At 42.3% G+C, this 13,126-nt stretch overlaps 1 protein-coding gene across 1 annotated transcript in view; it reads right to left on the bottom strand.

Moving 5' to 3' along the window:
- Window positions 1-12,506, bottom strand: part of COL6A3 (collagen type VI alpha 3 chain) — a 93,476-nt gene extending 80,970 nt beyond the window's left edge. Inside the window, exon 1 of the mRNA XM_072121452.1 lies at window positions 12,313-12,506. The gene's annotated coding sequence lies outside the window, so the exon portion shown is untranslated. The remainder of the gene's footprint in view (window positions 1-12,312) is intronic.
- Window positions 12,507-13,126: the final 620 nt, after the last annotated feature.

The raw sequence follows: 13,126 nt of genomic DNA, 5'->3' as shown, positions 1-13,126 counted from the left end.
AATAATCCATTAATAGACAGTGGGGGGAATTCATCATTGTATCTTTTGTCTACATTTGGCGTTGTTTTGGCACAGTTGTGGTACAAATGGTGTTTTGCAACTTTGCATTGCTCCAAATGAACATAAGAAAAGTGTAAAGTGACTTCAAAATGCGCCACATTCATTATTTTCATAGACTAGTTCATTCATGATTTGCGATCTGACACAAAAACGAATATTTATGCCAAATCGCAAATCATGAATGAACTAGTCTATGCAAATAATGAAAGTGGCGCATTTTAAAGTCACTTTACACTTTTTGGCGCATGTTTTGTCGCAAAATGACTCCAGTCACCCCCGGACCTAGAAATAGGACAAAAACCACTACCAAACTTCTCAAGAACAATTGCTCCTTAGAAGGAAATGTGCGTGAAAAAAAAGAATATAATGAGACAAATTCAAACATACATAGACTCACTTGATCAATCCAGATAAAACAAAAATGGTATTGAACATAGACAACCTAGCCAAAGACATATTGTAATGATGAATACCCCTCAGTGTTCGTAAATATGGACCAAAATCTTTCTATCCCAATTTACTGGATCTTTAACCTAATTATATTCCTCAGGTGTCCCAACCTCAGCACTACTTCTCAGAAAACTACCGTATATACTCGAGTATAAGCCGACCCAAGTATAAGCCGAGGCCCCTAATTTTACCACAAAAACCTTGTAAAACCTATATATTTTTTACTCGAGTATAAGCCGAGTTTGGGTTTTCAGCACATTTTTTTGTGCTGAAAAACTAGGCTTATACTCGAGTATATAAGGTATATATTTTAGGTGCGGTAGGATGCCCATGACTTGTGTGAGAAGTAGGTATTTCCCATACATGTGCTATCACTTTCTGTGAGAGGATTTATTACTCCCCCTAGCAGCGCTGGAGTTAAAGGCCTCCATGGATTTTGCTTGTTAAAATATTTGTAATAAACATTTAATTTTGCAGATGGGTGGGATTAGTCAAACATTAAAGACATCTGTCAGAACATAATCACAACCTCACTTATTAATGCTCCCCCCCCGCAGAGTATCTCCAGCTGACCGGGTAACCCTTTCCCTGCCAGAAGAGTCATTGTACAGTACTGCCCATTTACAGTATGTAGAGATAGCAACTATGACTATAACGGGAGGCTCCAATGAGAAATCTACAACAAGGTCTGAGGAGTAACTGTGAGAGGCTGGGCCCCAGAGCAGACTTTTAAATGGGGCCCCCTTCCCCTTAAAAAATATACATATCTGTACTCATTAATAGGTTTATACCATCAAACACATTGATACACACATCTATACACTGATATATACAGTGCATACACATGTCATGCACACATACAGTATATAGACATCAAATACACACATATAGTATAAATACATCATAATATTATTACACATACAGTGGGGCAGATTTACTTACCCGTTCCTGTCGCGATCCAGCGGCGCGTTCTCTGTGGAGGATTTAGGACTTCCGGCAATTCACTAAGGTAGTGCGCCCGATGTCGCTGCTGCGCTGAAGTCCGTCGGAGTTCACTGAAGTTAACCGTCCTACCCTGGGTGCAGGTAAGCGTGTGTCAAGCGACACTTTTTTTTTAAAAAAAATAGGGCGGTTTTTCCAAATCCGTTGGTTTTCTAACGGCCACGCCCCCTGATTTCCGTTGCGTGCATGCCGGCGCTGCTGCGCCACAATCTGATCGGGTGCACCAAAAACCCAGGGCAATTCAGGGAAAATCGGCGCAAAACGGTAATATTCGGGTAACACGATTCGGGCCCTTAGTAAATGACCCACAGTGTGTACACACCATATATGCATATGTACACAGTATTAACATACATACAGCATATACACATGATATACACAGTTCCATATACACAGTGTATAATGGTGCCTACATTCTTTGGTGTAGCAGTTCTTATGGCTGGGCCCCCTGACACTGGGGGCCCCATATCAGCTGCTATGGCTGCTACCCCTGTAGTTACATCCCTGAACAGGATCTGATAAAATATCGTTTGTCATTTATGATATTGGGATCTTTCGGTGTGAATAATTGGACCCTCTCACTTACAAAGTACATACATTTTTTTTAGATGGTTACTTTAAGTCAGACGAGTTTTAAATAAAGTCTACCAACTCCCAGAAATCATCTTCGAGCTCACTATAGGCTTCGGGGAGAACATCTAGAGTAACAGGGCTAAGAGGATAGAGGTTGGTGTGGTGGTTTCTTAGAGCTGATAGATGGGATTTGATAGATTATCAGGTAATCCTGTAACTCATAGAGAGTCAGCCATATTGGAAATTGTACAGGAGCATATAGTTTACGCCATCCGCTTTCCTACACAAGTTTTGGTTAGCACTGAATAGACAGTAAGCTGACTATGGAGCATGTCGGAGGGTCTTGATAATGTCACCACCAGAAATGACATTACATTAGGGAACTGGAGAATAAAGAAGTAAACTCCATCAGGACTAAAATCAACACTGTGTAGTGCTTAAGGCAACATCCGGGTGGACCGCTGTCTGTAAATCAGTGATTCCAACTGTTAATAAAGCAGATGTGTAAGAATATGAAGCTGAGACTACGGCCATTCCCTCATCAGTAACAGATTTGGCAGAAGGAGACTGTAAAATGAAAAATACTGCCCCCTGCTGAACTGAAACTAGAACTACATTCACTGCAGATGAAATGATCCTGAGAGTACCAGGTGGTTTGTAACATAAAGCACATAGGTCCCTCCAGCTTTGCGATTATATCCATTACATCAGCACATAATAAACCTGCACATAATCCTTTACAGTCGTAAAAAATCAGAAAAATGGGAAGCATTCAGTACATTAAGTAATGTAAGGAAAGTATCAATTGTACTGGTTCCAAACTGTCCCAATGCAGACATAATATAAAGTGTTTTGTAGCATAACAGAAAAGAATTAATATTAGAGTGTTCTTTATCATGTACTCTGCTCTCTAGTGATCACTAAAGGGTTAACATGGGAGTCTGGGACATAAGATTTCTGTGTCTGCCTCTGATGCCAGCATTTCTCTGCCCCTGAAAACTCTCCATTTATGGAAAGCTACTGTCTTCCCTGTGCAAGTAACTTCAAGCCCAAAGGAATTAACCCCTACAGATACAGTATAGATGGGATGCAAGTCTGTAACTTTATCCCTTCAGCACATAATACAGTATAGAGCAAGTGAAATGTACACATTGTGGAATATCAAATGTAAGGATTATCGTGTGTCAGCTATTAATCTATGTCAATGGACTTTCTTTATCAGTATTTTATACATTTCATGATCTCTTTTTCATTTCATGAGCTTACTGCCATTGATGGAACTACCATGGTGGCAGCAGGCATAGCAGCGGCTTAGGGGCCCATTATATCATAGATAGCTGTTAGATATGACCCCGGAAGCTGGCGGATAAATTTTAACAAAGTTCTACTAAGTTTTACTACAGAGCTGTGTGCATCAATTATCTCCTCACTGCAACATTTAGGTTGCAATTTATATTATACTTAATTTTACGACATCACTGTATTATCTCTGTAGTGTGACATCACTGTGTGTACTATCTCTGTACTGTGGCATCACTGTGTATTATCACTGTGTGCTTTATCCCTGTTTTGTGACATTACTGTGTGTATTATCCATGTAGTATGACATAAATGTATTATTTATGTACTGGGACATCACTGTGTGTACTATCTCTGTACTGTGACATCACGGTGTGTATTATCAATGTGTTCTTTATCCCTGTACTGTGACATCACTGTATTATCCATGTACTGTGACATCACTGTGTTTATAATCTCTACTGTAACATTACTTTATTATCCATGTACTGTGACATCAATGTGTATATTCATCCCTGTACTGTAACATCACTATGTCTATTATCCATGTACTGTGACATCACTGTGTGTATTATCCCTGTTTTGTGACATCACTGTCTGTACTATCCCTGTACTGTGACATCACTATGTGTAATACCCCTGTACTGTGACATCACTGTGTGTATTATCCCTGTACTGTGACATCACTGTGTGTACTATCCCTGTACTGTGACATCACTGTGTGTATTATCCCTGTACTGTGACATCACTGTGTGTATTATCCCTGTACTATGACATCACTGTGTGTATTATCCCTGTACTGTGACATCACTGTGTGTACTATCCCTGTACTGTGACATCACTGTGTGTATTATCTCTGCACTGTGACATCACTGTGTGTAATATCCCTGTACTGTGACATCACTGTGTGTATTATGCCTGTACGGTGACATCACTATGTGTATTACCCCTGTAGTGTGACATCACTGTGTGCATTATCCCTGTACTGTGACATCACTGTGTGTATTATCCCTGTATTGTGACATCACTGTGTGTATTATCCCTGTACTGTGACATCACTGTGTGTATTATCTCTATACTGTGACATCACTGTGTGTATTATCCCTATACTGTGACATCACTGTGTGTATTATCTCTATACTGTGACATCAGTGTGTGTATTATCCCTGTACTGTGACATCACTGTGTGTATTATCCCTGTACTGTGACATCACTGTGTGTATTATCACTGTACTGTGACATCACTCTGTGTATTATACCTGTACTGTGACATCACTGTGTGTATTATCCCTGTACTGTGACGTCACTGTGTGTATTATCCCTGTACTGTGACATCACTGTGTGTACTATCCCTGTACTGTGACATCACTGTGTGTATTATCCCTGTACTGTGACATCACTGTGTGTATTATCCCTGTACTGTGACATCACTGTGTGTACTATCCCTGTACTGTGACATCACTGTGTGTATTATCCCTGTACTATGACATCACTGTGTGTATTATCCCTGTACTGTGACATCACTGTGTGTACTATCCCTGTACTGTGACATCACTGTGTGTATTATCTCTGCACTGCGACATCACTGTGTGTAATATCCCTGTACTGTGACATCACTGTGTGTATTATGCCTGTACGGTGACATCACTATGTGTATTACCCCTGTAGTGTGACATCACTGTGTGTATTATCCCTGTACTGTGACATCAGTGTGTGTTTTATTCCCGTATTGTGACATCACTGTGTGTATTATCCCTGTACTGTGACATCAATGTGTGTATTATCTCTATACTGTGACATCACTGTGTGTATTATCCCTATACTGTGACATCACTGTGTGTATTATCTCTATACTGTGACATCAGTGTGTGTATTATCCCTGTACTGTGACATCACTGTGTGTATTATACCTGTACTGTGACATCACTGTGTGTATTATCCCTGTACTGTGACATCACTGTGTGTATTATCCCTGTACTGTGACATCACTGTGTGTACTATCCCTGTACTGTGACATCACTGTGTGTATTATCCCTGTACTGTGACATCACTGTGTGTATTATCCCTGTACTATGACATCACTGTGTGTATTATCCCTGTACTGTGACATCACTGTGTGTACTATCCCTGTACTGTGACATCACTGTGTGTATTATCTCTGCACTGCGACATCACTGTGTGTAATATCCCTGTACTGTGACATCACTGTGTGTATTATGCCTGTACGGTGACATCACTATGTGTATTACCCCTGTAGTGTGACATCACTGTGTGTATTATCCCTGTACTGTGACATCAGTGTGTGTTTTATCCCCGTATTGTGACATCACTGTGTGTATTATCCCTGTACTGTGACATCAATGTGTGTATTATCTCTATACTGTGACATCACTGTGTGTATTATCCCTATACTGTGACATCACTGTGTGTATTATCTCTATACTGTGACATCAGTGTGTGTATTATCCCTGTACTGTGACATCAGTGTGTGTATTATCTCTGTACTGTGACATCACTGTGTGTATTATCCCTGTACTGTGACATCACTGTGTGTATTATCCCTATACTGTGACATCACTGTGATTAATATGACTTCTCTATGTAAGGATCTCTGTATCTCTTCTCTTTTTTGCTTCCACTTCTGAGTTTGGCTTCAAAAAGCTGATTCCATACACTGACCAAATCTTCAGTATGTGAATAAGACCTTAACAGTGACTTGTTTCTGCATTGCCGTGTGAAATATTGAACAGTCCTGTACACTATCAGCCCCAGAAACTCTGAATTGGACAGTAATGCATTTGGGTGATCATATCTCTACTTAAATGGGGGACATGGGAGCTCGTGCAGTGGTCGCTATATTTTATATACTAAAATATAGAATAATAGGAGGGTACATGAAAAGTAAATGAAAGAGATTACGCATGTCATACTTTAATGTTGTAAATCCAAGCAGCCGCCTCACTATTATTCATGCCAAAACCACAGCTTCATCCATCTGCCTGGAATTGGCTGGAATGAATGACCATCAGCATCCATGATATGTTTGTAGAATTTCCCCCAAATTCTTACCAGCCAGATATATGAGATTGCCCAGTACCAGCAAGACATAACCGAGATACAGCCATAAAACAAAAATTGAACATATTTGTCATGTGATCTGGGCTCTCCTGGCCTTATGAGAAGTAAATGCTATAAATAAGTATTTGCTATTTGTTATATGACTCATGTTAAAGACTAAATATTCCTGGACCCTCCTTACAGTGGTTTTATGTAAAAAGAGGCTGCAGTCATTGGGGTGGGAGTCAGGTGGGATGGGTCTTGTTTATGGATCAGGGTGTGATACTTACCCTTACTGTTTACTGATGAGACATAGAGATTACTTAGGACTTGGAAAATATGACATTTCTGACCTATATTTATACTACAAACCCCACAATTCATTCCTATATTTATGCTGTGAATATAGTCACGCCTGTCTTCTAGATGCCAGTCTCTATTTCACATATGGAGAATACACCCAAGGACAATCCTACTGAAAAAGTGTTCCTACAATTACACGACTACTGAACCTAATTACTAGTATGAGTAATATTTACATTCCCTATCACCACCTCCTTCTGTGACTCGGGTGATTTACTTTTAGGGGTCCTTCTAACTGTTCACTTGGCACTGTCTGTGCTGTGCCAGAGCCTTGTGATGACATAAGTAGGACGTTACACCCCATAGGGTGCGGTCTTGTTGGCAGGGGCACATGCGTTATATGGAGCGTTAAGAAAAAATATCCGGAAGGCGGGGATTTTAAACCATAACAGTATAACCTCTATTTCATGGATAGTAGTCATGTCATAAGTCACATAGTTGAAAAGCATGTCATATAGGTAACTACACACCCACCTGACATGTGGGATAAAGGAAAGTACAGGCGGTCCCCTACTTAAGAACACTCGACTTACATACGACCCCTAGTTACAAACGGACCCCTGAATATTGGTAATTTATTGTACTTTAGTCCTAGACTACAATAATCAGCTGTAACAGTTATCACAGGTGTCTGTAATGAAGCTTTAGTGTTAATATTGATTCTTATGACAACCCAACATTTTTAAAATGCAATTGTCACAGAGACCAAAAAAGTTCTGGCTAGGATTACAATGATATAATATATAGTTCCGACTTACATACAAACTCAACTTAAGAACAAACCTACAGACCCTATCTTGTATGTAACCCGGGGACTGCCTGTATATTAGCAGGGTAGCAGACATAGTACAAGCTATGGGGTACATGAATCAAGACATAGGGAGCAGTTAGTAATGAATAAAACTATTTACTAAGTTGGGATAAATGGTTGTGCCTTTAATTATATCTATATCTATCTGCAGGACGAGGGAGATATATATGATCACACGGGTCTCAGATTTTGAACCACCTGTAATTGGTTTTTGCCTGCATTGTATGCCAATCCAGAAGTTCCATAGAAGTCAAGGGAGCACAGGACGGAGTGTGTAGTAATCCTGTACTGTTTCATCACTTTGTGCACTGTGACATCACTGTGTGCATTATCCCTCTGCTACGAATTATTCCTGTACCGTGATATCTCTGTGTGTATTATCCCTGTGCTGTGACATTACTGTGTGTATTATCGCTGTACTGTGATATCACTGTGTGTATTATCCCTGTACTGTGACATCCCTGTGTGTATTATCCCTGTACTGTGACATCCCTGTGTGTATTATCCCTGTACTGTGACATCACTGTGTGTATTATCTCTATCATGAAACACTGTGTGTATTATCCCCGTACTGTGACATCATTGTGTGCATTTTACGGATACATTGGGGGTCATTTACTAAGGGCCCGATTCGCGTTTTCCCGACGTGTTACCCGAATATTTCCGATTTGCACCGATTTTCCCTGAATTGCCCCGGGATTTTGGTGCACGCGATCGGATTGTGGCGCATCGGCGCTGGCATGCCCGCGACGGAAATCGGGAGGCGTGGTCGAACGAAAACCTGACTGATTCGGAAAAACCGCCGCATTTTTTTAAAAAAATGGTCGCACGCGCCATACTTACATGCACCAGGAAGAGATCAGTGAACTCCGACGCAACTCGGCGGACCTCGGCACAGCAGCGACACCTGGTGGACATCGGGCGCAGGACCTTCATGAATTGCCGGAAGACCCGAACGCTTCTCGGAGAAGCCGCCGCTGGAACGCGAATGGACCGGGTAAGTAAATGTGCCCCATTGACACCACTGTGTGCATTTTATGTGTTTATCCCTTCTCTTTTATGCCATCACCGTGTGTATTATCTATCAATATACATTGTACTATCAATGTACTGCGCTCTGAAGCCGGCGCACATGATGACGTCATCGGATCACGTGTGCCGGCTTCGGAGCCGGCGCGTACGGGAGGCCCAGGCCGAAGACAGCTGCAGGGGCTGGTAAAGGTAAATTTTTTCTTTTTTCTTTTCCGGAGGGGAGTCAGGGTGTCCGCGGGGGGCGGGGGGTCAGTGTGTATACAGGGGGAGAGGGGGGTGGGGTGTTAGTGTGTCAGCAGGGGGGGTCATTGTGTCCACAGGGGGAGGGGGAGGGGGGGTTCAATGTGTCTGGAGGGGGTCATTGTGTCAGCAGGGGGGGGGGGGTTCAGTGTGTCCGCAGGGGAGGGGGGGGGGGTTCAGTGTGTCCGCAGGGGAGGGGGGGGGTTCAGTGTGTCCGCAGGGGAGGGGGGGGTTCAGTGTGTCTGCAGGGGAGGGGGGGGTTCAGTGTGTCCGCAGGGGAGGGGGGGGGATCAGTGTGTCCCCGGGGGAGTGGGGGGTCAGTGTGTCCCCAGGGTCAGTGTGTCCGCAGGGGGAGGGGGCGCAGTGTGGCCACTGGAGGGCGGTCCAAGGAGGGGCCCACTAAGGCTCTGTCGCCCAGGGGCCCACTAAAACCTGGAGCCGGCCCTGTACTGCGCCATTACTGTGTGGATTATTAATGTACATTTGCATCGTTGTCTATTAGCCAAGCCTTTTGAAATATGCAGTTGAATGTTTCATGTTGCCTTGGGGGCCCTGTTCTACAGTAAATTTGGCTATGAGGTCACATAGTAACTTTTTAACACCTGATTTGCACTGCAGAGAACATGCAAACCGCTGGCACATGTATTTAAGAAGTGTTTGTGCCAATTTTGTGTAGCAGCAGGATTATGTCCGCCACTCCACAAAAGGGCAGTTCCAGTGCAGATTTGGACCATGTGCCACATTTATTACTGCGACTCAACAGAATAGTGTTGCACACTCTGGGGCACATTTACTTACCTGTCTGAGTCGCGATCCCCAAGGTGCGCTATGCCGCGATCCACGTAGATCCTGTGCCCGATATCCTGCATGTATCGCTCCCCGCTCAGGTCCGCCGGAGTTTACCTTCTTCTTCCCGGTGCATGTAAGTGCTTCGTTTGTGTATTTGAATAATAAATTTGAATATTAAATTCATGCTTAGTCCGAATCCGTCGGATCGTCCGATGGCCCATCCCCAGATTTGTGTTCACGTGAAAGCCGGCGCAATTGCAACACAATCCGATCGCATGCCCCGAAAAGTGCTGCCGCGGGGCCCCTCTGTGTTAAAAGTGCACTGAAAAAGTTGGTGCATACTTCCTGAGCAGTGCAGGGGGCGCCAGATTAAAGAAGACCATGCGCCAGTGTTCAATAATCTGGCGCACTCTGCGCATTAGTGCACTGCTTTTGATAAATGTGGGCTATTTTGTGGTAACATTGTGGTGCTTAATAGGGAGGCACTCTATCTTGTCATAAGAAAACACTGCTGTCTCTTCACTTCCTACCACTCACACTGCCATACATTGTACAGTGACTGTTCTTGGTATTGCAGCATAGTCTCATTTACAAAAATAGGACCGGGCTGTATACAGACCTCATGATAATTTAATGTGACATAACCTGCCTATAAAGTAGAAGTTGCGGGAGGACAGTCAGTCAGTGGGGTACTGAATTTTGAGCCCCCTTCAATCTAAAACTGATCACTTATCCTAAGGATAGGTTATCAATTTCCTAAAACCAAAATCCTCCTTTAAGTTTGTCTGTAATAAGGTAGTTGCAATTGCGCAACAATTGCTCCATAGCTACCAGTTAATACCAGTTAAATCACTTTTTTGCAATAATTTCCATAAATTTGCAGTAGTTGCCCATGATTCTTGTAAAATTTTTGGACACAGATAGTAATCTCACTGCATAGATTCACTCGATCCCTAATAGTAGCACCCATAATAACCAGTTTAATAAAGAAAACTCTTTATGACAATAATCTGTGAACGGAAACACAATTTTACCCTATTGTGTCTGAATGCAGCTGAATGAAGCTGTTAGGTGAGTGGAGCAGCACAAGGCTGAAGATGTGTCCTGCTACCTCTACTGCCAACTATGTCCAGATGTGAATGGAGAGGGGGAATATGTAATAAGCTTATTTGGTCAATTAGTTAAATAAGACATCTAATTACAATAAAGGATGTTATACTGCTAACTTCTTTTGAGTCTGACACGGAGCTCAAGTCTGTTGCCATATGAGACAGTAGACAGGTAAGACACACCCCAGTATATAATGGAAGGGTGTGTTTCATGGGGCCAGATAATAATGTATAAAATACTGTATTGTGTGTATAAGGGATGAGGTTACTTAGGTTGCTCTGTTGGATAGATCAATAAACATAAAAGTTGTAGTTGATGCCCTGCCACTCACCAACTTATGTCGGCTGATAGTAGTGAGCACTGGTAGCAACAGGACTGTCATAGCACTACAAAGACTAAGCCTTCACTTCACATGACCCAGGCGAGACCCAAATCGCTAGTTCAAATAATAGCATTAGGGTCCTCTGATCTATAGAGACAGAAGCTATAATCTATATAGATTTCTTTAAGTACTCATACAGTATACGGATATATATAATTATGTGGTCAAATTGAGGTAGAAAGTCAGTGGTTGACCAGCTACTGTAAAAGTATATACTTCAGCAAATACATCACATATCCATCAGTGGTGAAAATTGTAGTCCTGTAACTATGGTAAACCAAAAATTGTCCCAAAGTGGTCGGCTGTGTCATACATCAAAACCAAGGTAACATTACTCTAAGTGACAGCAACAATCTTAACACATAAGCACAAACCAAGTCACAAGACAAGAAATATAAAGATACAAAAAAACATTGCAAACAGATTGTAAAAACTTCAAATTCAGCACAGAGCAAATGTACAAATAGTGCAAGACTAGTGACATGGAGAAGAAAATAAAACACACAGAATATCACACCAAATGGAATCACAGACATAGAATGAGACAAGTTATAACTACACATTCATAATGTAGGATAGACCAGGCAATAAACCCATAAAACAAAGAGCAAGACAATAGTCATTCCTACAACAGTGATTCCTAGAAGACCAGACACACCCACATGGCGATGAGGATCAGGGTGCACATCTGCAGCGCTCTGCGTCTTGTCATTAATAAACTTCTCATTACACAGGAGATCAGCTCAAGTTTCATCAGACTGATGTATAAGCCATATAATAATCTGTACAATAGAAATCTGACCCATACCTGCTGTATTCTCCATATATACTGCAGTACTAAGTTATATTGTCTTGTACTACACTAATAGAAGTCTTTCTGCACTGATATCTCCTACTATATAAGTGCAGGAGCAGGATCCAGTAGTGTCTCCCATTCATGGCTGAAGATAAGGGGGGTTAAAACAACACATTAGTCCTATCTAATATCACATACACTACGACACAAGGTTGAGCTGACACCCTCCTAGCTCTTTTGTATGTATTTTCTGCTTCTATCCTGAGCATACTCCATCATAAGAGTGAAAAACTGCATCCTGCATCCCTTAGGAATAAGCAATATTAAAAGGCACTTTTGCTTTCATACCCCTGAGCTGAAGCGATAGAAGATAAGTTGTCAGCTTCACACGCGTGTGCCAGTCATGTTCCTCAGGCAGGACCCCTCTGATGCTCTGAGTAGTTCCCTTTTCTCCTATGGGTAATGGGAAAGTAGTGAGGCGTCCAGCTGCAGAGATGAAGCGAGCAGCATAGGACTGAAAAAGGGAAATCCAGTCCCCCACAATCCCTGCCCAAATGAGAAGCAGTTCAAAATACCCTCCCTCTCCCCCTCTGAACCTGCCCTCTCCCCCCTTCCCTCTAAACCTGCCCCCATCTTTAAACTGTTCCCATCTGGCTCCTATCACTGACTGATGTCATGGCTTTATGTTTAACCCTCAAACCACTCTGGAACTTATGTATCATAACCACCTCCATATCCCCAGCCTCAGTAAATAAAGCGTAACCCAGGTGGTCTGATCTGGAGAGAATTGTCTAATAGTTCATGAGTGCGGTGGAAACAAACATCCCAGCCTGGAGAATATGGAGAAACACGCTGCAATAAGGAGCCGCGAATATAACATAACTGTACAAGAGACACGATGGCTATTAGCCAGGAAAAATAAGATCCGAGAATTCCAGAATATTTCTCATAAGTGTCTTCTCACTACTCACCATAGACACTCAATGGTAAAGTGAGATAAGCGACACTATCTTCCCGATAGCATTGAGTGTCCAGAATACCTCTCCCACCCCCCTCATCCTTCAGCATCCCCTCATTCTGCAGTCACTGTCTTCCTTCAGTGTGAAGAAGTCGAAACTGTCCAGAAGGAAGCTGTTCAGAACTTGGCAAATACTATATTTCT

This window comes from Engystomops pustulosus, chromosome 8, assembly GCF_040894005.1.
Source record: "Engystomops pustulosus chromosome 8, aEngPut4.maternal, whole genome shotgun sequence".
NCBI lineage: Eukaryota > Metazoa > Chordata > Amphibia > Anura > Leptodactylidae > Engystomops > Engystomops pustulosus.
The sequence above is the reverse complement of the archived record's forward strand: the minus strand, read 5'-3'. Positions and strand labels throughout refer to the sequence as shown.